The sequence below is a fragment of the Aquarana catesbeiana genome, linkage group LG04 (genome assembly GCF_042186555.1).
Source record: "Aquarana catesbeiana isolate 2022-GZ linkage group LG04, ASM4218655v1, whole genome shotgun sequence".
Classification (NCBI taxonomy): domain Eukaryota; kingdom Metazoa; phylum Chordata; class Amphibia; order Anura; family Ranidae; genus Aquarana; species Aquarana catesbeiana.
The window spans coordinates 497950404-497976713 of NC_133327.1; the positions used below are offsets into that span (position 1 = coordinate 497950404).

Consider the following 26310-nt stretch of genomic DNA (forward strand, 5'->3'; position numbering starts at 1 on the left):
TGCAAAAAAATAAACAAAAAAGGAATACATGCACCTATGTTAATAAAAATGTACATTTCATTATTGCAAAAAGCCTATAGAATATTGAAACTGTGATCAGTGCATTACAATGCATAAAATCTTGTTTTGCTTATATTGCAGCCCCTGATCTGTATGGAGGTGTGGACATACCAATATGGGACTGTAAAACTTCAACCAAACTCCTGCTGATGCAATTTGAATTCCAATGCACTGGTGGCAGATAGAACTTGTAGTCTTTCCATGCACAGATGGCAGTGTGTGTGGAACCATGCATAATAGCAGTGCTAAATTCAAAAGAACAGCACACTTTCAGTTTGTGTGTATAAGTCCTGTCGAATAAAATGGTGGCAGTTGCTATTTTTTAAGTCACATATTCGCATAATTGTTTATCAAATGCATATTTTCAGGCATAAAACACACTTGAATAGTCAAACACAGCATAATATCCATTTTTTGTAAAATACAAAGGATGCAGCTGTGTCATTTAAATAGGTATCAAACATGCAAGTCTTACAATTGTGTGCACTCATAGAATCGCAAAAAACGATGGCATCAAAAATTGTCCATAGATGGCAGTCTGGTGACAGGTCCTCTTTGTGCTTACATCAGGAGTCTGTTAGACCCCAAAAGTCTCCTCTGCCCTCCACTGCAGATTTTGCTTGATGAGCGGTTTCCTAATTACAGTAGCCAAGGAACGACCTTCTGAACCCAGAAGTGATGAAATACTTGTTACTTCCATCTTTGTTAGTCACAGAGATCATAGGGGAACAGATCTTACTTCCCATTAGAGCTCTAACCTCTTCACCAACTAGCAGCTGTGAGCTTGATTTCGTTTATGCAGCTGCCTCCTGGCTTCACTGTAAAAATGATCTGGGCACCCGTAGAGTCACCCAAGCACTTTTTATGTGACTCGTGGATCCAATTCACTCTTCTGAGGACACAAAGTGAAACTGAGCAGGTGTGAGGGGTTCTAGCCTTAAAGGGGCAAGCCTTCAGAATTTTATGTGCCTAGTGTCCATTTCTCCTAAAGGTGGCAGTATAACCCTATGTTGCTTTTTTATTGTCAATCTGGACCCCTGAATGAACAAGATAATTTTTTGGAAACAGATATACTCACATGTGTATTATATGTCACCAAACTCTCCCCCAAGCCCTCAGACTGTACATTTTTTTTACAATCATCTTCAGATTTTACATTGGACAGCATTCATAAAATCGGTGTCATCAAAAATTGTATTCCTAGCAGCAGCTAGTGGTGTGGCTTACACAGCCATTTTTCATAGATGTTCCCCAGAAAATTTGTACTTCCCCTCTATCCACATTCTGTAGGATTTGGATCTATATCTGTAAGAATTTAACATTAGGGACTTAAGAAAATGGACTATTTTTGTATGAAACTTTGATTAGTAGTCCCGAAATCCCAATTAATTTACAAATATATAATATTCAAAACCCTAAACACTACCCCCTTCAAAAAAAAAAAAAAAAAAAAAAAAAACTTGCAAGTATATCATTTTATACAATCACACATAATAAAAAGGAGGACTTTTTGATAACTTAGTTTAGAAATACTAGCTATAAGCCTAACCACAATTGGAATCCGACTGCTATTAGACACAACATTCATTTTGCTTCATTATTTAGAAATGGTGGACATTGAAAGGTCACCTGGAGCTGCTCCGAGTACTGCTGGAGTTTTACACTCTTTGGTTTCACACCCTTATTTAACTTGAAACAGCTGAGATACAGAAAATATAAATGGACCAAATATAGAAAAAAGTAGGTTGACCCCAACGAGGTAAAATCTAGTGTTCATTAGCTACAAGTGTGCATATTGTTTTAACAAAATACAGGCTTCAGATTAACAGCGTGGTGATTAAATCTCTTCCTTCATGTCTAAAATACATGTAGCAAAAGCATATGCAAAAAACAATTACTTTATTCAGATATGTTAAAAATTATTTAGGTTACCTTTCTGTGTTGACTCATTCTAGTAAATGAGTGGTTCACTCAACCTTAGTGAGACCAGACTCAAAAATTTTCTTACAAAACATTTAGGCTGCATTCACACCTGAGCGTTTTCAGCTCGTAAACCGCCCGAAAAAACACCCAACAAGCAAAATTCCATTCATTTCAATGGCACCTGTTTCACATCTGAGCATTTTGTCACTTGAAGCAAAATGCCTGAAAAACGCCCTAAGCTCAAAAAAGAACATGAGCTTCTTTGGGGCAGATTACAGCCGTTTTTCTGCCTGTTACATTGGTGACCTGAACAAAATAGCGGCAAAATCATGCAACTTTGAAAAGCTCAGGTGTGAATGCAGCCTTAATGTGCCATCAGTAAGAGCCCATTTCTTTACAGTGCATCAAGGCTTATTAGTATTTTTGTGTTGACGCAGGCCATCCAAGAAGAATGTGCTGCCAATGTATCCTAATATGTTTAAATTGTGCATAACCATTGTTTTGCAAGGCAACACACAAATTGAATGGCACCACAATGCAGCAGTGCTTGATGCAAGTTACTATGAGTTAACACAATGCAGAAGTCTAAAGTATGACTTTTTTATTTTTACACAATAAGATTAGAAATGCTAAATATGCATACTTATGCATTTATTGTAAGAGTTTCTCCTGTCTAGCGCCTTTTATGTATGTCTGTCGATCTACCTTTCAATTATGTAAGCATTACATTTAGTGGGTTTATTCACCAATGCTGCTGCAGTCAACTCATGTCTCTGTGCTGTTCCTGTTCCACTGTTGCTTCAGAGATACAGCTAGAACACATGGGGAGGGGGAGAGGTTGATTCAGGGAGTACCTGCTGGTCTGCAGCTTACATGCTGTGCGGGCAGTGCTGGGACAACTTTCTCTGGAACCCAAGGGGAAGATGCTAAAAGGTACTCCTCCCTAGCTGAGACAGATAGAGCTTGCATATCTGCTCATACAGTGCAAGGGCTGGCGCGGAGTAGAGACATGAAAACCAATGTCTGCCATTCCTAGGGATACCTTTTTTTGCTTCAGAGGCAACAGAAGGGATGGAGAAGTTGTTGTAGCAGGGTTACACATAAAGGCTATTTAGTCAATTAGTATTGTAAAATAAGTATTAATTTTTTTTTTAGGAACTAAAGTAGTTTATAATTTAATATTTACAGATTTCTGCATTTTAAAAAGGCATGCAAATTAACGTGGCACTATAAATGCAAAAGGATCACTTATTAAAGGAAAAAAAAGGTATTTTTTATATATCTATACACAAATGTTTTGTCTTTCATTTCTATTTGAAAGGAGTTACTAAAACTAAGGTTTAATACAGAGCTAAATATTTTTTTTAATTTCCAAATGATTGCTGCAGGTTTATCTCTGGGAGAGATGACACAAGGGACTTGGTGTACATGCCTCTGATGGTTGCTATTCAGAGATCATGTGTGCCAGGGAGGCAGTAAGTTCCAGCAGCAAGGACAACTTACTTGCTCCTCTAGTTGGAGGAAGTGCAGCGCAGCTCCAACAAAAAAGAAACTGTATTTTAGCTGCACTGTTTCTCAGTTCACCTTCCTCTTACCACAGCCTCAGAGTTCTGATACTGCTCGACACCACTGCAGAGAGGACAGGCAGCATTTGGCAATCCCCAACTTAGGACCTGGGCTCTGAGGAGAGGAAGGGGAGTCCAGAAACCGTGCAGGAGCATTGTTGCTGGCCAGGGTGCAGAAGCTTGTGCATCAGGAGCTGTATTGGTTCTCCTAATGTAAGGAAAAAAGATGGCGGCACGCCACAACGAGATGGATAATGCTCAATTATTCTTTTATTGTCACCATGCCAGATGAATTCACACTGAACAAGCACGAAATGATCGGGTGAAACGCGTCAACAAACCGTGATTCTGTGATTCATCTGGCATGGTGAACATAAAAGAATAATCGAGCATCATCCATCTCGTTGTGGCGTGCAGCCATCTCCCTTTTCCTTACATTGGCTGTTGGTGGTGAGTCTGGGCAAGCACCTGCTATGAGTTGTGGACTAATCATTGTCTGAGCGGTGTTACACTTTCTGTGGACATTGGTTCTCCTAATACAGAGCTGTCTATCCGTGACAGCCTATCTCTGATGATTACATCACAAAAGCAATGCCCTTCCAATTCAATATGAAGTACTAAACTGTCAGTTAAACTTGGTCCTGCACAGCGAAAAAGAGGCCCTCAGTCTCTAGCTGTGTCCCCCAGGTGGAAGACGTGTGTGGGGACCTTGACTATCTTTGACTGGTTACTCTGAGCACACAAAATTCTGAGGCTCACAAGCAGACAGGCTGCAGCTATGCAACAGACCTGGTGGTTAAGAAGCGCTGATTACAATGGATACATTTCAATTTACTGGTAAACATGTACAATAACCATAGCACAATGTAGTATTGGGGGTGCCCTTTTATTCTCCCTGATGAGCACCCACAGTATACTGTAAATGGACTACCTCCCCTCATGTTTCTTATGGTCCCATTTTCTCTCTCTCTACCTACTCCAGTTTTCATCTTTTCCTATCTTTTTTTCCCTCTACTCTCCTTATGGAGGAGCACTTTTGTCTGTTAAGAATGCCTTTTTTACTGACCTAACAGATGTTATCCTTGTTTTGTAACATATGCTTCTATATATGCTTTCAGTCCAAGAAAATAAACTGTTGCTCAAGGATAGTCATACTGAACTAAAACTATTTACTAGTTTATATGGCTATGCCAAGAAGCAATCAACATTTTTTTTTTTTTATGGTGAAGCTTCTTTTCCAAGGGAAGCCATTTATAGTTCACATTTATCACGGAATCACACTCACATAACCAATTATATTTATAAATGTACAGTGCGCTTGCTAATTGCACTCAAGAAAATAAATCAGTAACAAGCGTGATATTCAAAGCAAATTTATGGACTGGAGAAATAATTAATCTTCCAGCATTTTTACACAAGGAAGCTAGCTCCAACCTAATTTAAATCACTGTTCACATTTGGAGTAGTACCAGAGGGATGCATGTTCATTTCAAGCTTAATATTTCCCACAGCAAAATGAAGATGGCTGGGAAGAAGATAAACATGTTTGCATGAGTCTAGCAATAAATGATCTGGTATGGATTGTGGAAGGAACATTTGCTGGTTGAATCTAAGGACACACTAAAGATGCAGTCTATCTCCATAGACACACACACACATATATATAAACCCTATAAGCCAATTATAGAGAAACAAAAGAGATGATGTAGCCAAAAACAGGAAGGATTATTCAATCATTTATTGAGATGGTAATAAAAGACATGCCTTACTACTCCTTTGGCCAAGACCCTGAGACATAATTGCCAATTTTAAGTCTGATATTTTGATAAGTAACATATGTATACATGTGAAGAAATAGCTGTGACATTACATATTATACTCTGTCAATGAGTATATTTTTTACATATCGTAAATTACTATACAATATGAACATATACAGTTGATTTAGAAATACGGTACTTACTATTTTGCCTCCAGTATCTATTGGCCAAATATTATTGAATGAAAGCGTATACCCAAGGGACACGTATGTAATATAGGCTGCAATAGGCAATATAAATATATCATAAACACATCTACCATAAATAAGGAAAAGCAACCAGGTAAATGGCTGGCTTCTGATCACTATACCAATGCGTTCTTTGTATGGCCTTCTTGCAAGTGCAATACCATTTGGCCTTTGTGGTTTTCAATTCGTTTTTATCATACGTCATTGCATCACATAGGGGGGTGGAGACACGTCTAATTATAACTTGGTGTGGAATCACTCAATCGACTGTTTATCACGGATTATAAATCTTATTATATATCCAGATTTGGATCTATTTTTTATGGACTGATTTTTATGATTATGCACTTTCATTCACTGGGTGCTTGTTTATTGTATTTTTTGTAATTTTTAACCATTTGCCGACCGGCTCCTGTACATATACGTCGGCATTTTGAAAATGGATATCTCGGTATTGGCAGCAGCTGCTGCCACAACCGAGGTATCCATCTCTTTAGGAGCCGGTCGTGTTTACGATAATGGTGGTCTCTGAGGTGGATGCGCTGCAAGATCGCCGTTATTGGCGGCGGGAGAGAGCCCCCCCTCCCGCCACTTACTGGAGCCGTCGGCAGCGGGGGAGGTAATCGGGACCTGTCCGTGGCCGGGTATGGAGACGAGTGAGGGGAAGATGGGCCCCACACGTCTCCATACCATAGCAGGGCGGAAGTGAGGTTTTAAAGGGCCATTTTTTCAAAGTCATTTTTTCAAATGACAATTTTTTTTTTTATTATTGCATTTTAGTTCAAATATGAGATCTGAGGACTTTTTGACCCCAGATCTCATATTTAAGAGGACCTATCATGATTTTTTTCTATTACAAGGGATGGTTACATCCCTTGTAATAGGAATAAAAGTGACCCAAATTTTTTTTAAAAAAAACAGTGAAATAAATTAAATCAAGTAAAATAAGAAAAAACAATTTTTTTTTTTAAAGCGCCCCATCCCGACAAACTCGCGCGCAGAAGCCAACACATATGTGAGTAGCGCCCGCATATGAAAACGGTGGTCAAAGCACACGTGAGGTATCTCCGCAATCGTTAGAGCGAGAGCAATAATTCTAGCCCTGGACCTCCTCTAACTCAAAACATGCAACCTGTAGAATTTTTTTAAATGTCGCCTATGGAGATTTTTAAGGGTAAAAGTTTGACGCCATTCCACGAGCGGGCGCAATTTAGAGGTGTGACATGTTGGGTATCAATTTACTTGGCGTAACATTATCTTTCACAATATAAAAAAATTGGGCTAACTTTACTGTTATCTTATTTATTTATTCAAAAAAGTGAATTTTTTCCAAAAAAAGGTGCGCTTGTAAGACCACTGCGCAAATACGGTGTGAAAAAAGTATTGCAATGACCGCCATTTTATTCTCTAGGGTGTTAGAAAAAAAATAACTCCTCTCATGTGGTTTGACCACCGTTTTCATATGTGGGCACTACTCACGTATGCGTTCGCTTCTGCGCGCGAGATCACCGGGACGGGGCGCTTTAACCACTTGAGCCCCGGACCATTATGCTGCCTAAGGACCAGAGGTCTTTTTCCAATTTGGCACTGCGTCGCTTTAACTAATTGCGCGGTCATGCAATGCTGTACCCAAACGAAATTTGCGTCCTTTTCTTCCCACAAATTGAGCTTTCTTTTGATGGTATTTGATCACCTCTGCGGTTTTTATTTTTTGCGCTATAAACGGAAAAAGACCGAAAATTTTGAAAAAAAAATGATATTTTCTACTTTTTGTTATAAAAAAAATCCAATAAACTCAATTTTAGTCATACATTTAGGCCAAAATGTATTCGGCCACATGTCTTTGGTAAAAAAAATGCCAATAAGCGTATATTTATTGGTTTGCGCAAAAGTTATAGCGTCTACAAACTAGGGTACATTTTCTGGAATTTACACAGCTTTTAGTTTATGACTACCTATGTCATTTCTTGAGGTGCTAAAAATGGCAGGGCTGTACAAAACCCCCCCAAATGACCCCATTTTGGAAAGTAGACACCCCAAGGAAATTGCTGAGAGGCATGTTGAACCCATTGAATATTTATTTTTTTGTCCCAAGTGATTGAATAATGACAAAAAAAAAAAAAAAAATTTACAAAAAGTTGTCACTAAATGATATATTGCTCACACAGGCCATGGGCCTATGTGGAATTGCACCCCAAAATACATTCAGCTGCTTCTCCTGAGTATGGGGATACCACATGTGTGGGACTTTTTGGGAGCCTAGCCGCGTTAGGGGCCCCGAAAACCAATCACCGCCTTCAGGATTTCTAAGGGTGTAAATTTTTGATTTCACTCTTCACTGCCTGTCACAATTTCGGAGGCCATGGAATGCCCAGGTGGCACAAACCCCCCCCAAATGACCCCATTTTGGAAAGTAGACACCCCAAGCTATTTGCTGAGAGGCATATTGAGTCCATGGAATATTTTATATTTTGACACAAGTTGCGGGAAAGTGACACTTTTTTTTTTTTTTGCACAAAGTTGTCACTAAATGATATATTGCTCACACAGGCCATGGGCATATGTGGAATTGCACCCCAAAATACATTTAGCTGCTTCTCCTGAGTATGGGGATACCACATGTGTGGGACTTTTTGGGAGCCTAGCCGCGTACGGGGCCCCGAAAACCAATCACCGCCTTCAGGATTTCTAAGGGTGTAAATTTTTGATTTCACTCTTCACTGCCTGTCACAGTTTCGGAGGCCATGGAATGCCCAAGGTGGCACAAAACCCCCCCAAATGACCCCATTTTGGAAAGTAGACACCCCAGCTATTTGCTGAGAGGCATGGTGAGTATTTTGCAGCTCTCATTTGTTTTTGAAAATGAAGAAAGACAAGAAAAAACATTTTTTTTTTCTTTTTTCAATTTTCAAAACTTTGTGACAAAAAGTGAGGTCTGCAAAATACTCACTATACCTCTCAGCAAATAGCTTTGGGTGTCTACTTTCCAAAATGGGGTCATTTGGGGGGGGGGGTTTGTACCACCTTGGCATTCCATGGCCTCCGAAACTGTGATAGGCAGTGAAGAGTGAAATCAAAAATTCACGCCCTTAGAAAGCCTGAAGGCGGTGCTTGGTTTTCGGGGTCCCGTACGCGGCTAGGCTCCCAAAAAGTCTCACACATGTGGTATCCCCGTACTCAGGAGAAGCAGCAGAATGTATTTTGGGGTGTAATTTCACATATTCCCATGGCATGTTTGAGCAATATATCATTTAGTGACAACTTTGTGCAAAAAAAAAAAAAAAAAAAAAAAATTTGTCTCTTTCCCGCAACTTGTGTCGCAATATAAAATATTCCATGGACTCGACATGCCTCTCAGCAAATAGCTTGGGGTGTCTACTTTCCAAAATGGGGTCATTTGGGGGGGTTTTGAACTGTCCTGGCATTTTATGCACAACATTTAGAAGCTTATGTCACACATCACCCACTCTTCTAACCACTTGAAGACAAAGCCCTTTCTTACACTTTTTGTTTACATGAAAAAGTTTTTTTTTTTTTGCAAGAAAATTACTTTGAACCCCCAAACATTATATATTTTTTTAAAGCAAATGCCCTACAGAATAAAATGGTGGGTGTTTCATTTTTTTTTTCACACAGTATTTGCGCAGCGATTTTTCAAACGCATTTTTTGGGGAAAAAACACACTTTTTTAAATTTTAATGCACTAAAACACACTATATTGCCCAAATGTTTGATGAAATAAAAAAGATGATCTTAGGCCGAGTACATGGATACCAAACATGACATGCTTTACAATTGTGCACAAACGTGCAGTGGCAACAAAATAAATACATTTTTAAAAGCCTTTACAGGTTACCACTTTAGATTTACAGAGGAGGTCTACTGCAAAAATTACTGCCCTCGATCTGACCTTCGCGGTGATACCTCACATGCATGGTGCAATTGCTGTTTACGTTTGACGACAGACCGCCGCTTGCGTTCGCCTTAGCGCGAGAGCAGGGGGCGATAGGGGTGCTTTTTTTTTTTTTTTTTTTTTTTTTAATCATTTTTATTGTTATCTCGGGGAATGTAAATATCCCCTATGATAGCAATAGGTAGTGACAGGTACTCTTTTTTGAAAAAATTGGGGTCTATTAGACCCTAGATCTCTCCTCTGCCCTCAAAGCATCTGACCACACCAAGATCGGTGTGATAAAATGCTTCCCCAATTTCCCAATGGCGCTATTTACATCCGGCGAAATCTAAGTCATAAAATGCTCGTAGCTTCCGGTTTCTTAGGCCATAGAGATGTTTGGAGCCACTCTGGTCTCTGATCAGCTCTATGGTCAGCTGGCTGAATCACCAGCTGCATTCTCAGGTTCCCTGTTGAGACAGGAGAGCCAGAGAAAAACACGGAAGATGGTGTGGGGGGGGGCATTCCCTCCCACGGCTTGTAAAAGCAGTCTAGAGGCTAATTAGCCACTAGGATTGCTTTTACATGAAAGCCGACCGCTGGCTGAAAAGAATGATACCAAGATGATACCTAAACCTGCAGGCATCATTCTGGTATAACCACTCAAAGTCGTGAATGGCGTACCTGAAGACAAAAAAATGGTTAACAATAAAGCACAGTAAACGGTAAAGTATAAAAAATTGCATACCTGAAAAACAAACATGATAAAACATAATAACAATAAAACATTGCAGAATAGAATACAGTAAAAAAGAGCAGAACAATAGAGAGAGAGAATAGAGAGAGAGAGAGAGAGAGAGAACAATAAAACGACAACTATTTTTTTAAATTTTATATATTTTTTTTTTTTACACTTTTTTTGTAACTAACTTTTATAACTGTAACCGGTTCCAGGTTCGGGTCTCTCAAAATGCGATGGCATCTTGGGAGACCCTGTGAAAGTGTGCCTAGTCTGTGCAATGCTGTACCCTACGCTAATACTCAACTAGTGAATGGTAGCGTTCAAAACATTCACCAATGCAAAGACCAGGATTGTCAGGACAGGAGGGACAATAATAGTGGGTGTCACGCCTATATCCGCGCTTGCTGCAGACACAACATCTTTTTTGGGGGGGTTCGTTGGGTAGGGGTACTCGGGAGGACATAAAGAAAATGCCTCTCATGCAGCCGACTGCATTTGGTTGGGGATGTGAATGGGGGAAGTACGGGCGCTGCAGAAGTGGTGGGTTCCCAATTAGGATTTGCGAATGCAGCAGGAAGGGCACTATGGGCACGACGGGCCTGTGTTTGTCTTCTTGGTGGCAGCGGGACACTACTTGTGCTTGCCACCTCACCAGCTTGAACTGCACTTATGGGACTCGCCACGTCACCAAGTGTTACTGCAGTGCGGGTTTGACTACGACCGGGGTGTACTAGGCCGCTGGTGCTTGCCAGTTCAATAAAAACCTACCAGAAAAACTGTTAGCGATCGGAGGGATCAGGCCTGACTCTGCGAATGCTGCAGTTATGCGTTTAGTGTTTTGTAAGTGACAGTGATCGATGGATACTGCACTTGGGTGGGCTGGGCTGGGCGGAGGAGCAAAACGCAGGTGCTAGCAGGTATCTGGGCGGATCCCACTTACACTGCGTTTTTGGGAACCCTAAACTGCTGGGGACGCTAGTATAGATCTGATCGGATCAGATATTGATCCGTTCAGATACTATACCACTAAGGGAGGTGTATGCTGCGTGCGTGGGTGTTAGTGGTACTGGCGCTAACCTGACGCTGCTTGGGGCTGGTGCTTGCCAGTTCACCAAAATGCTACCAAAAAAACTGTTAGTGATCGCAGGGATCAGGCCTGACTCTGCGAACGCTGCAGTTATGCATTTAGTGTTTTGTAAGTGACAGTGATCGATCGATACTGCACTTGGGTGGGCTGGGCGGAGGGGCAAAACGCAGGTGCTAGCAGGTATCTGGGCTGATCCCGCTAACACTGCGTTTTTGGGAACCCTAAACTGCTGGGGACGCTAGTATAGATCTGATCGGATCAGATATTGATCCGTTCAGATACTATATCACTAAGGGAGGTGTATGCTGCGTGCGTGGGTGTTAGCGGTACTGGCGCTAATCTGACGCTGCCTGGGGCGACGCATATCACCGCCGGGCGATCAGGGGGCTAAACCTTTATTCGGTAATAAACGGCGGGTGCCCTGACACTATAAAAAATAAACGAACTAACCAGCGTCACCCGTAACACTTATACGGTGATCAGTGGTGAAAGGGTTAACTAGGGGGCAATCAAGGGGTTAAAACCTTTATTAGGTAGTATATGGGGGTCCCTGACGCTATAAAACGCTGACGGCGAACCTAAATATTTAGGTCCCTAACTAGCGTCACCAGCGACACTAATACAGCGATCAGAAAAATGATCGCTTAGCGACACTGGTGACGGGGGGTGATCAAGGGGTTAAAACTTTATTAGGGGGGGTTAGGGGGGTACCCTAGACCTAAAGGGGGCTAACCCTAACTGTCCTAACACTGTAACTGTCACAAACTGACACCATGCAGTAATCAGAAAAAAAAAAAAAAAAACTGCTTGGTGTCAGTTTGTGACAGGGGGGGGTGATTGGGGGGTGATCGGGGGGCGATCGGGGGGGGGGGGGGGGATCGGGGTGTTTTGTGTGCCTGGCATTTTCTACTGTGTGTGTAGTGTTTGTGCACTCACATTTCAGTCTTCTCTCCTCGGCGCCGGAACGGAAAATACCGAGCCGAGGAGAGATGACATCATTTCCTTTGCTGCTGTTTAGCATACAGCAGCAAAGGAAATGATCTGATTGGCCGGCGGCGATCGTGAGGGGGGGGCCACGAACGGATGGCCTCCCCCTCACCTCCGATCACCGGGGAACAAAAGAGGACCGCCTCGGGCACGTGTATGTACGTGATTTTGCCTGCCCGTGCCACCTTGCCGACGTACATCGACGTGAGGGGGTCCTTAAGTGGTTAAATTTTTTTTTTTTCTTATTTTATTTATTTTTTCACTGTTTAAAACAAAAAAAACAAAAAAATTGGATCACTTCTATTCCTATTACAAGGAATGTAAACATGCCTTGTAATAGAAAAAAAGCATTTAAGGATGACAGGTCCTCTTAAATATGAGATCTGGGGTCAAAAAGTCCTCAGATCTCATATTTGGAGTTAAAATGCAAAAAAAAAATAAAAATTGTCATTTGAAAAAAATAACAAAAAAATATGCTTCTAAAACGTATGGGCAGAGCTGACGTTATGACATCGCTTCCGCCCTCCTATGGTATGGAAACGGGTGGGGGCCATCTTCCCCTCACTCGTCTCCATACCACAGACGTGAAAGGTCCCAATTGTCTCCGCCGCTACCGACGGCTCCGGTAAGCGGTGGAGGGCGCGGGAGATCGGCGGGAGGGGGGTGGCACCTCTCCCGTCGCCGATAACAGTGATCTCGTGGCGAATCCGCCACAGAGACCACCATTAATCGTAAACAGAACCGCCGACCCTAAAGATGGATACCTCGGTTGTGGCAGCAGCTGCTGCCGTTACAGAGATATCCACCTTAAAACTAATGACGTATATATACAGTGGCCGATCAGTAAGTGGCTAGGGTGTTAGAAAAAAATATATATAATGTTTGGGGGTTCTAAGTAATTTTCTAGCAAAAAAAAACTGTTTTAAAACTTGTAAACACCAAAATCTAAAAACGAGGCTAGTCCTTAAGTGGTTAATGTTTCATTCACATATGTAGTGTTTGCTCAGCACTACTATTTACCTGGTTGCTTTTCCTTAAACTACTTAAAGTGCACTTGAAAGTGCAGTCGCTCTAAATCTAAGGGGTAGATCTGAAATAAGTGGAAGCTCTCCTTTTATTTTTACATAATCTCTGCCTTTGAGCTTGTCTGACCGTTCCATCCAGTTTTTCAGTGCTTGCTGGCTCCTATTATCATCACGATTCCAACGAGATTGCATCGGACCGCTGGAGGCTTTGTTGACCATTCCGGACTTACCGAATGATCCTTTGGACCTTTTTCCTGCCTTGGTGTGCTTTTATGCTTGTTTGACCTGGTGTCGCTGACATCCAGGTCCACTGGCTCTTGTAAGAGTACCCATCTTTACTTTACCATTGACGTCATTTATTCTAGATATACACTCAACCGTCCCCGGCCTCTGCATATGAATGACCCTTTGTGGCACAACTGTTTGCCTTTTGGGACTGATATATTTGGGTCTCTGATGTAGCCCTTTTATATTTTTTATTTTGTTGGGACTTATTTATGTTTACATTTCATTATTTTTTGTTATTTATGCACCTATATAGGTACTATTTACACAGGGTAATTGGCATTGTTCATTCATATACATGGTCACCCATGGGTTTATACAGTTCACTAATATTGTTTTATTTTTAGCGCTACATTTTCCACTTTCACTCGAATTTTTTTTTCGACCATACGAATTTTTGTCACATTCATGTGTAGCAGCTCCCTTTCTCTTTCCACACAGGTTAGCGCAATCATTTTTTACTTCCAAGTGCACTTGCAGTGCAAAGTGGATTTTCCTTTAGTAAATAACCCCCACGTTTTAACAATCACATTTAGAGCATATCTAATTTTTCCCTGCCTATGTATACAGATCTTTCAGTAAGCCCCTTACATAGTAAATGGATAAAACAAGCTAATTTCTTAAATCTCAACAAGTGATTTGCATAAGCAAAACCATGTACAATGTAATAGTAAACAATGCCAAATCAGAATATGCAAAAAGACTATCATTATAATGGTGCAGTAATCATAAAACTCCACACATCATATGAATATACTGTGATAACACTCCACACGAAATGCAAGGTCCAAATGCATGTTCCACCAACTAGTTGCACACCAACTCCTTACCAGATCAGCATGGCCTTCCATACATAAGGTCTTTCGTGTTTTAGGAAAAAGGTAATACCACGAGTCTTGCCTTGCCCTTTAAGATCACTCCTACTGAGATCCACTACAAACTCAAAAGTACACGGATGATCCAGGCAGGGCACATCGAAGGGAATGAATATACTGGATAGAGTAATAATATTAAAACCAACAGTTTATTTAAAAGCAAAGCGGATACTCACAAAAGTACTTTGATTAAAAAAAAAAAAAACACAGCACAGAAAGCACAACTCTTGAGCCGATGTGTGTAATGGTGCCACGATCAAGTTCTGCCTCAACGCATATGATCACAAAGAATGTCCTAGAGGGGCTCTTGTTTTACCATTTTCACTATTTTACTAAACCCCTTACACGCTTGTGGTACCTAGGGTGGTTAACAATATTTATATACAGCTGTTTTTCACAAATTAGTGAATCCAGAAATTGGGCCTATTTGTCAATTAAAAAAAAAAAACAACAACAACAATATGCCTAGCTCTGTGTCCTGCCAAATTACAAGCCTTCGTAGTGGTAATTTAATCTAACATGTGGGCCACTGACCAAAAGTGGGGGGTTGCAGGGGTCAGCACGAAGGCAACTTTTACATGAAAAGGTGAGACTAAGAGCCCTTGCACACTGGGGCGGGGTCGGCGGTAAAACGCCGCTATTATTAGCGGCGTTTTACCGCCGGTGTTCGGCCGCTAGCGGGGCGGTTTTACCCCCCGCTAGCGGCCGAGAAAGGGTTAAATACCACCGCAAAGCGCCTCTGCAGAGGCGCTTTGCCGGCGGTATAGCCGCGCCGTCCCATTGATTTCAATGGGCAGGAGCGGTAAAGAAGCGGTATACACTCCGCTCCTTCACCGCTCCGAAGATGCTGCTGGCAGGACTTTTTTTTACCGTCCTGCCAGCGCACCACTCCAGTGTGAAAGCCCTCAGGGCTTTCACACTGGATACACAGCAGCGGCACTTTCAGGTCGGTTTGCAGGCGCTATTATTAGCGCAATAGCGCCTGCAAACCGCCCCAGTGTGCAAGGGCTCTTATGCAAGATGTCTTATATCACTGTATCTATGGGATTATATTGACATAATGTGAAAAGGTGAGACTTATGCAAGATGTCTTATATCACTGTATCTATGGGATTATATTAACATAATGTTTCCATTTGTTGTGTTTTTTTTTATAATCTTTATTTTATACATTTTCATTTTAGACAATATGTATAGCAGAAATTTGACGAGAAGAAAAATTATGGATATCTTATAGATACAATTTCCATGATACGAGTGAACTCCCAATCTACTTCTATATCTCCAAACTTATATTTCTCTTCTGGTCAAAACTAGAGTCTCTCTATCTCATTATAAATCTCTGCATATATCCACATGCCAAATAATATAACAATCCAAAATTCTTTTCACTTTCCTTTATACACACATAAACCAAGACTTACTCATTTACACTTAGAAAACAAACAAACTAAACCCACATAGACCATAGCCTCTCCTGGTGAGGGGAGAGGGGAAAAAAAAAAAAAAAAGGAAAAAAGGGGGGCCATGTCAAGCTCTAGATATATTTGAATAATGTTGCAGCGGTTCTGAATTCCTCCCATTGTTTACATATCCTTAAAGTTTGTTCTCTTAAACCGCTTCTGTCTTTATTATCAACTCAAGGGACTGCATCTCGTTCCTCTCACACACTCATTCCCCTATTGAAGGGCCTGCCGCTTTTCTGCCAGTTTCGGGCTATAACCGTACATGCTGCAGTGAGCATACATCATAGAATGTCTTTTTTTATAGGTTTTAATGGGCCAGGAATAATTGATAACACAGAGACTAACACATCTGATTGCATAATTGATCCTGTAATTTTCCCTATATATATATATAAAAAATCTTCTACCAAAATAACAGAACTGTTGGACAGTAGTACCATATGTGTGACATTGTACCTCTTGCATTAAAGACATCCCTAACATGTCTCTTGATTTTCACTATTAATTTTGTGCATATCTATTGGGCATCTATACCACCTCGCTATCAGAAACCATGAATCAGACACAGACAGAAGTATAGTTAAATCATATTTGTTTAATAATAAAAAGGTAAACAGAGTAAGCGTGGTCAAAACAAGCCAGAGTACAGTAACCGGGTAGTCAGCCAAGCCAATGTCAGAGAGCCAGAGATAAACGTAGTAGTACAGCAAGCAGGATCAGGAGCCAGAAGGGATGTCAGCCGAGCAAGTCTTCAACAGAAACACAGGAGAAAGTCTCTGATGTTGACAAAGGCGAAGGCAGAGATCAAGTGGTTAAAGCCGTCCAGCTCACTTGCCTACTGGGCACTTAACCCCCCCCTCCTGCCCAGACCAATTTTCAGCGCTGTCACACTTTGAATGACAATTACTCAGTCATGTAATACTGTACCTAAATGAATTTTTTGTCCTTTTTTTCATACAAATAGAGCTTTCTTTTAGTGGTATTTGATCACCTCTGGGGATTTTATTTTTTGCGCTATAAATGAAAAAAGACCGAAAATTTTGAAAAAAAAAAAACACATTTTTCTTTGTTTCTGTGATAAAATTTTGCAAATTAATAATTTTTCTTCATAAATTTTGGCCACAATATATAATGCTACATATCTTTGGTAAAAATAACCCAAATTAGTGGATATTATTTGGTCCGTGTGAAAGTTAGAGAGTCTACAAGTTATGGTGCAAATCATAAATTGATCACACCTGATGTACTTGTGGCCCATCTCATTTCTTGCGACCCGAACAAGTCAGGAAAGTACAAATATCCCCCAAATGACCCCTTTTTTGAAAGTAGACACTCCAAGGTATTTAGTAAGAGGCATGGTGAGGTTTTTGATGTTGTCATTTTTTCCCACAATTCTTTGCAAAATGAAGATTTTTTTTTTCCCCACAAAATTGTCATTGTAATAGGTTATTTCTCTCACATGGCATGTATATACCACACATGGCACCCCAAAATACATTCTGCTACTCCTCCTGAGTATTACGATACCACAAGTGTGGGACTTTTTCCACAGCCTGGCCACACAGAGAGGCCCAACATTCAGGGAGCACCATCAGGTGTTCTAGGAGCATAAATTACACATCTAACTTGTTGACTACCTATTACACTTTTCAAGGCCCTGGAGCACCAGGACAATGACACGGGACACTGACGTGGCACTGATGACAGAAGGCACCGATACTGATGTGGCACTGATGACAGATGGCACTAATATGTGGCACTGATGACAGATGGCACTAATACATGGCACTGATGACAGATGGCACTAATACATGGCACTGATGACAGATGGCACTAATACGTGGCACTGATGACAGATGGCACTGATACGTGGCACTGATGACAGATGGCACTGATACGTGGCACTGACAGGTGGCACTGACAGATGGCACTGATGACACGTGGCACTAATACGTGGCACTGATGACAGGTGGCACTAATACGTGGCACTGATGACAGATGGCACTAATACGTGGCACTGATGACAAATGGCACTGATACGTAGCACTGATGACAGATGACATTGATACGTGGCACTGACAGATGGCACTAAAACGTGGCACTGATGACAGATGGCACTAAAACGTGGCACTGTTGACAGATGACACTGACAGGTGGCACTGACGACAGATGGCACTACATGGCACTGATGACAGATGGCACTATGTGGCACTGATGACAGATGGCACTATGTGGCACTGATGACAGATGGCACTATGTGGCACTGATGACAGATGGCAGTGGGGACAGATGGCACTATGTGGCACTGATGACAGATGGCAGTGGGGACAGATGGCACTGGGGATAGATGGCAGGGACATGACAGTGGGGACAGATGGCAGGGACAGATTGCAGTGGGGACACTTTTCGTTTTTTTTTTTACTTACCGCCGCAGCAGTTCGCTCTCCCTTCTCACACGCTGTCTCTGTGTGAGGAGGGGGAGCCGCAGAACACTGGCGATGAGAGATGATCTCATATGTTTACATATGAGATCGTCTCTCATTGGCACCGCCGATCGTGCTGAAAACGGCCGCTATGATTGGCCGTTTTCAGCGATCTGTGACTGGCTGTGTCCGAGGGACACGGCCAGCACAGAACTTCCCCCGATGCGCGCCCGCGGGAGCGCGCATCGCGGAAGTAAACAACAGGACGTCCAGGGATGGCCGCCCGGCAGATAGCGTCCGCGCTGCAGCCGTCTTTCAGCTATAGCGCGGGCGCGAAGTGGTTAAGTAGGCAGGACTGACGAGCAGAATCAACAACAGCTGGGTAACTGTGGAGAGAGATGGGAGCTGGCAATTAGCCGACAGCTGAGCGGCCAGCACAGAGAAGGAAGGGCTGAGCCCAGCCCTGACACTTGCTAAAATTTTATAGTTTCTTTCTTGATGTCTAGTTGATAAAGATCGTTTGTGTGTTAAAAGAAACTCTGAACTGGGAAATGTCGTCTCCAATTCTTCCTCACATCTAGTTAGGCATGTTAATTCTTCCGCCATATTCTTAGGGCGCAAGTATTTATAAATGGTAGATAGAACACGAGCTAGTCTTTGTTCCTGTAGTAATAGCTGTTCAAACTCTGTTAATGGTCTATTGGAGAGTTTTGTGTCAGATTGAATGTATGTTTGGAGTTGTTGATATTGCATACATTTAGTCATAAACTCTAAGCCCAAAGAATTCAGTGGAGGGAGTTTCTCATCTACCAAGGTCTGGACAATTCTTACATCTTCATGTCCACACCATTTTAAGAAGACTGAGGATTCCATTGCTGGTGGAAATTCGGGATTGCAAAACAAAGGTGTCATAGGCCCAATCTGAGTAGACCAAGACTCTTTCCTCAACAATACATCCCACACTTTCAGTGCTGAGGAAACCAAAAATGGCATCTCCCTCATCGGAGGTCGGGAGCCCATAGCAAACTATGGTAGTGATTTCAATTTCATGGCAGTGACATCTTCCTCCAATTTTACCCATTGTTTACATTTCACGTTATGGAACCAGTCCACTATCCTGGTCACAAATGCCGAACGGAGATATATTGATAAGTCCGGAAGGGCCAAGCCCCTATTCATCTTTGCCCTAATCAATATTTTTCTTCTAATGCGAGGTGATCTATGTGTCCATATAAATCTCCCTACCACTCTACGTAATTGACCGAGTAAGATTGTTGGAAAAAATATTGGAATTGTCCGAAATTATATATATATATATATATATATATATATATATATATATATATATATATATATATATATATATATATATAGGTTTTGGCAATATATCCATTTTTACTATATTAATCCTTCCCATCCAGAGAAAAAACTATTGTATTTTTTGAGCAGTTTCATTATATTTTGAATTATCGGAAGATAGTTTAATTCTTGAAATTTAGTTAGGTCTCTAGGGATGTATATTTCTAAGTATTTATTGGCGATTTTTTGCCACTTAACCTCCCTGGTGGTTTTCCCGAGTGTGGCTCGGGGTTAAAATTCAGGACCATTAGCGGTAACCCCGAGCCACACTCGGGATCGCATTGCAGGATCCTGGGGCGGCGTTACTTACCTTGTCCCGGGGATCCTGCGATGTCACCCGCAGTGTCCGAGGGCTCCGTCCTCCTCCGAAGCCTCTCCGTGCCAGGCTCCGTTCCCTGCGAGCGGCGCGACGCACGGGGGCGGAGCCTGGCGGCAAATTAAAAAAAAAGTAAAAATCATAACACATACAGTACTGTAATCTTACAGATTACAGTACTGTATGAAATGATTTCACATCCCTTTTGTCCCCAGTGCTTTGGCCCATGCCCTGCATGCAGTTTTACATGATATACACTGTTCTTTCTGCCTGGAAACTGGAGATTGTCCATAGCAACCAAAAAGTGTCCCTTTACGTCAAAAGTGGCTTTAGACCAGCTAGAAAACAGCGATAGTAAATTAGAACACTTGCAGAATTGAGCGATAGTGAATTGTGGGGAAATTTATTTTATTACTATTTTTTTTTTTTTTTTTAATTATTTATTTTTATTTATTATATTATAATTTATGTTTTTGTGTTTCAAACTTTATCATACCTGGGATATCTACTAGACTCTGGTTTGGACAGATTTAAGTGTGTTATTGTTAAGATTTACAGACCTACAATATAAAACGCCAAATTTCCATGCAAAATAATTGTACCGCTTTCAGCACCTAAAATCCGAAATAATCATACCGCCAGGGAGGTTAAAGGAAAAATTTCTTTAAAAGAAGATCTTGAGTTTTATTTGATAGTGTAATATTTAAAGCTTCCGATTTATCTTAATTTACTTTAAAAAGTTACTCACTGCTTCAAAACAGTTGAATTCCTGGATTAGATTTGGTATAGTAACTATTAGATTAGTAATATATAGCAATAAGTCATCTGCATATACTGACATTTTATATTCTATTCTTAACCTTAATCCCTTGAATATCTAGGTTATTACGAATAACTGTAGTCAAATGTTCCATTACCATTACGTGTAACAGAGGGGATAAAGGACATCCATGTCTGGTTCCGTTCAGGATCGTCACAGGAACGGAGCTCCATTTATCCATATTCTAGCTTTTGGGTTATGATAAAGGACCATAATATTCTCCAAAAGAGGAGGGCCTATTCCCCACTGCTTTGGGGTCTCTTCAAAGAAACACCATCCCACCCTTTCAAATGCCTTTTCGGCATCTATTGCTAGAAGACAGGATGAGATTGTCTCTGAGCAAATTCCACTAATGTAAGAGTCTTCATTGTATTGTCTCTAGCTTCTCGGCCCATCATGAAATCCACTTGGTCCAAATAGATATATGTTGGTAAGATTGGTGTAATTCTATTTGAAATCATTTTAGAGTACAGTCGTAGATCTTTGTTAGGGAGATCGGGCAAATACTTCCACATAACGCATGGTCCTTCTCCGGCTAAGGAATGACCGAGATATACGCTTCCATTCCTTGTGGGACAAAGGGTCGAGAGGCAGAAACTGAATTAAAGGTCCTATTCACAATAGGGGGTCAAAAGTTTGACCCCAAAAACAATTATTAACTGCCTGCTGAAAATCTGACACGCATACCTCATCTTTTAAGTAAATTGTCATTTAATCTCCATGACCATTTTGTTTTAATGCCACTTGGTATAGCAAGTTCCAGAAACACTGGGGCATGGTCAGACCAAATAAAGCTTCCAATTTCAGAGGAAGATGCCATTGTCATTCCCACTTGGCTTATAAGAATAAAATCCAGTCTATGATAAGTATCATGGTCTATGATAAGTATCATTTGAATAATCTCTATCGGGAGAAGAACCCTCCATATATCAATTGATATTTATCCAGAATAGCTTTAAATGTATTCATTTGATTAGTAGCTTGGAACAGGTGAGATGCAGTAGTGTCCAGATCCTGGTTGAGGACAAAATTAAAATCACCTCCAACAAGGGTCACTCCCTCCACTCTCTCCATAAGATCAGTCAGCATTTGTAAACCTGTCTTAATCTGGTCTTGATTTGGTTTTGTCAGTTTTTCATTGCCATAATGTTTTTGTAGAGGTCACCTGTGCTTGTGTATTTTTCATCACCTGCTTGTTTTCAAACGCAATAGGGCTCAATTAAAATGCCAATTAAAAAAAAAAAAAAATTAGTTGACTTTGAGTGCGCACATATGATAAACTGCTGCAATTTTTTCTTAAAAAAATATAATAATCGCATTTGCTTATAGCTATATTGGTAGAATTGTATTTTATTTATAAATATTTGTAAATACAACACTAAAGGGAGATCTGTATGTTGCTCCATTTAGCTTGCCTACTTAAACATGACCTCTGGAAGATTTTACCCCCTTAATGACCAGGGCATTTTTTGCTATTCACCACTGCACGTCTTTAATTGGCAATTGCTTGGTCCTGCAACACTGCACTTAAATAAAATTTGTATTTTTCTTTCACAAAGAGCTCTTTCTTTTGGTGGTATTTTATAAAGAAATAATCATTCCTCATCAATTTAGGCCAAAAATGTAGTCCGCTATATTTCTTTATTTCTTTGGTAAAAATAACCTAAATCAGCGTATAATATTTAGTTTGTGTGACAGTTATATATATATATATATATATATATATATATATATATATATATATATATATATATAGTTGAAAATTGATCAATCCTGATGCACTGACTGCCTATCGTATTTCTTGAGGCCCTAAAATTCCAGGACAGTACAAACACCCTTTAGAAAGAGGTATGGCGAGTTTTATGAAGTTGTCATTTTTTTGTCACAATCTTTTGTAAAATGAAAAAAAAAAAATGTATTTAAAACAATGTTCCATGTACAAAAGAAGAAATATGAAAATCATATAATTAACAAAATGCAAGCTTTCTCCTTTAGTTTAACTTAGCTTTTATTGAGAAAACTATTTCTTTTGGATGATCAGTGTCCATTGCAAGGATTTTAACAAACTTTTTTGTACCCGTTTTTGCTTTGAAGAAACAGCTCTTTCTTAGACAATGTCGTGTGCAGAGTGATTTCTGAATAGAGGGGGATGAATTAATTTTAATCAGCTGATGCACCTTCTGTGGTCTAATGAGAAAAGTATTTTTCTGCACTTGCAGCATTTTTAAAGTGATGGAGAAATGTACATATATTGCAGCGGTCTACTTCATTTTTGTCCTGATATACGATTTAAAATAATTTTCAGCTTTTTCATTGTTTTAGTTAAGCACCAAAACAGATCAGCTTCATGTAATTAATCAAGATAGATGTGATAATCTGTTAAAAAAAAAAAAAAAAAAAGTTGTTTATGTGCATAATAATAATTATTACTATATAGGAACTTGGGAAGCCATATTTGCACATTAGCCACCAGGCTCTCTGAAATCAATGTATTTCCTATGTGGCTGATATACTGCATTTCACTGGTAGCCAAAGAAAGCTTTTAATGAGGGCGGCACAGTGGTGTAGTGGGTAGCACTTTCGCCTATCAGTAAGAAGGGTCGCTGGTTCGATTCCCGACCACGACACTACCTGCCTGGAGTTTGCATGTTCTCCCTGTGTCTGCATTGGTTTCCTCGGGGTACTCCGGTTTCCTCACACACTCCAAAGACATGCTGGTAGGTTAATTGGATCCTGTCTAAATTGGCCCTAGTATAGGTATGAATGTGAGTTAGGGACCTTAGATTGTAAGCTCCTTGAGGGTATAGGGACCGATGTGAATGTATAATATATATTTAAAGCGCTGCGTAAATTGACGGCGCTATATAAGTACCTGAAATAAATAAATTAAATAAATAATGAGAGAAAGGAGGAAATACTAACCCTGAACAAGCAAGACAGACTAAAGTCAGAACTGCATGCTTGATCCTAGTCAGCGACTAAAAGTAATAAAGCCATTTGATCAACATGATACCTTGCCAACCGGCATTTTCAGAAGGAGAGGTAAGACGCAATGGTAGACTCTATACCGACTCCATACAGAGAAAAAGCACTGAGAAAATGAGTCCCTTTATTTGACTGTAACCAAAATTAAAACACAAACAAGTAAAACATAGAAACAATATAAAAATGATTCAACAGTAGATGTATAATGAATGAGATTTAGTTTGCTAAAGCACAGTAGTAACATTTAATAATTAAGAAAATAAAATACTTTTTTTTTACATGTTTTTCATTAGTTGTTGCATCCAAGTACATAGGGGTGGACAAATGGTTTGCCCGCTCAGCCGTTCGCTGAACACCCGTATTTGCGCCGACGAACATCCTGCAACGTACTGAGCGCTGCACAGTGCATTCTGTGCCCTGATTGAGCAAAGCTTTGCCCAAACAGAGAGCAGTGTATGCTGGTTAAGGAGCGGGGTCTGAAAGCCTGCCGCAGTGTCCATAACAACCGATGAGTCATCAGCTGTCAATAGGTTTCCCTGCTGACGCCTGAATAATAATAATTAAAAAAAAAAAAAGTGCCGGTTAAAAAAATAAAGAGAAAAAACAGCGTGGGGTTCCCCCCCGTTAGTCCATACCAAATGGGATTTGACTGTTTTTTTTGTCTTTAGAAATTTCATTTTTGCCGCAGTATGTTTACAGAAGCACCACTTTACAGATATATTAAGGGGACCCCCCCAGGCACTATACTTAAAGAATCTTTTTCATTTTTATTGTTGCACTTTAAGCATAATTAAAATCATTGCTCCTGAAAAAACTATTGTTTTTAATTTTTTTTTTTATTGATACATGTCCCCCAGGGCACTACCCAGACCCCCAAACCCTATTTTATGGCTAATTACTTGCATATAAGCCTTCAAAATTTTGATTTTTCCCGTTTGGCTCCTATAGACTTCAACGTGGTTGGCCGTTTGGGTTAGAACATTTCCCCTGTTTGGGAGTTCTGCTGCAAACCGAACAGGGGGTTGTTCGGTCCGTCCTTATAAGTACATTGGAACTGCTTCATTCTCTTCCTGTCAACATTCATCTGCTTTAGTGATAGCTTGTGTAATGTGTGTTAAACTGGCCACTTGCTTCCATGCAAGATATCATTGTAATTAACGATACAGATTTAAAAATTACAGTTTGAAATTACAGTTACATTTGAAACTACATAAGCATGTTAAAGATTATGACTTTTCTAACTGGGTTTACATACTTTATACTTTGAGAAGAAACACTGCAATAATAGCCCAAAATATGATATGATATGCATGCAACACAATTAACTGCAGGTCAGGTAATCCCCCTTGTCCTTAACATAAAATAATTTTTAAACCCCATTCATCATTGCGAATTTAGCAGTTAGCAATAAAAAAAATGGGAGATCCAGTGGGAGTTCCTTGAAATTAGCTGCGGGCAGAAGTCTCATTGAAAGTAAAGGGCGGCTGACAGCTCTCACGGCCATTTATGGTAGCTCACATGTGATCACTCAAGCAGCGATTACCTGCAAATTGTCATCAGTCTCCCATTGCTTTTAGTGGGGCTTCTGCTCACAGCTAATCACTTGGGAACCCCTGCTAACAGCCCCACTTGTAGGTGTGAATGGGCTCTTACGTTCATATTTGTGAATGCTATTGTTATCATTTATCACATGCATTGTTATCACAAAGGATTTAACATTTGTAGAGCCCCAACAGTTTTTTTTTCTCCTCAATACTTTATTTTAAGATAACTCACAGAAAATACAGAGCCCAAAGAAATCCATGTAAAAATATATCACCAGTCAGGTGCGCATGCGCGGGACCTCCGGAGAGACACGCTGATCCGGAGCTCCGCTGTCTCTGAGGCCCCCACGCCAGCTATCAATGGCGGGACCCTGCAGCGATAACCCCCACGTCTGAAGGACGATACGGAGCACTCGCCTGTATGCCGAGGGGCCATCCAAAGAAGGAGGTAAACCGGCAGTTAAAGTTCAGCCTAGCAGCCCCTGAGCCCTCCAAGATGGCGGCCGCGGCCTCCTCATATACAGAACTAGGAGCACAGGACTGCATAGCAGACCCCCCGCCTTCTCCTACTGTGGATTCTCTCCCTGGACACATCAGGCAGGACCTGACAGTCTCCCCAGCCTCCACGGAATCTCTCATAGGCAGAACTGTGATGGGATTACCCCTCTCTCCCTTATTGAACACCCCTAATAGCCTGGCTGACTCCCTACAGGCCTCACCCCTGATCCAAAACCATCCTGATGAAATGTCTCAATACCTCAGCAATTTCTCTGACATGCTTGCTGCAGGGCTTTCACAAACTGCTCTGCAGATCACTACATCCATCAAAGCTGATTTGCAGAACCTAGGCGCCTGTATGGATGCCATTGAAAAAGCAGTGGATGATTCTTCAGCACGCACTAACCAAAATACCACATGCATTCAGACACTGCAAGAACAATTGGAACT

General features: G+C 40.8%; 1 protein-coding gene across 4 annotated transcripts in view; it reads right to left on the minus strand.

Moving 5' to 3' along the window:
* The window catches only part of CRIM1 (cysteine rich transmembrane BMP regulator 1), a 1688666-nt gene that overhangs the window by 1375490 nt on the left and 286866 nt on the right, over positions 1–26310 (minus strand). The gene's annotated exons all lie outside the window — the stretch shown is intronic.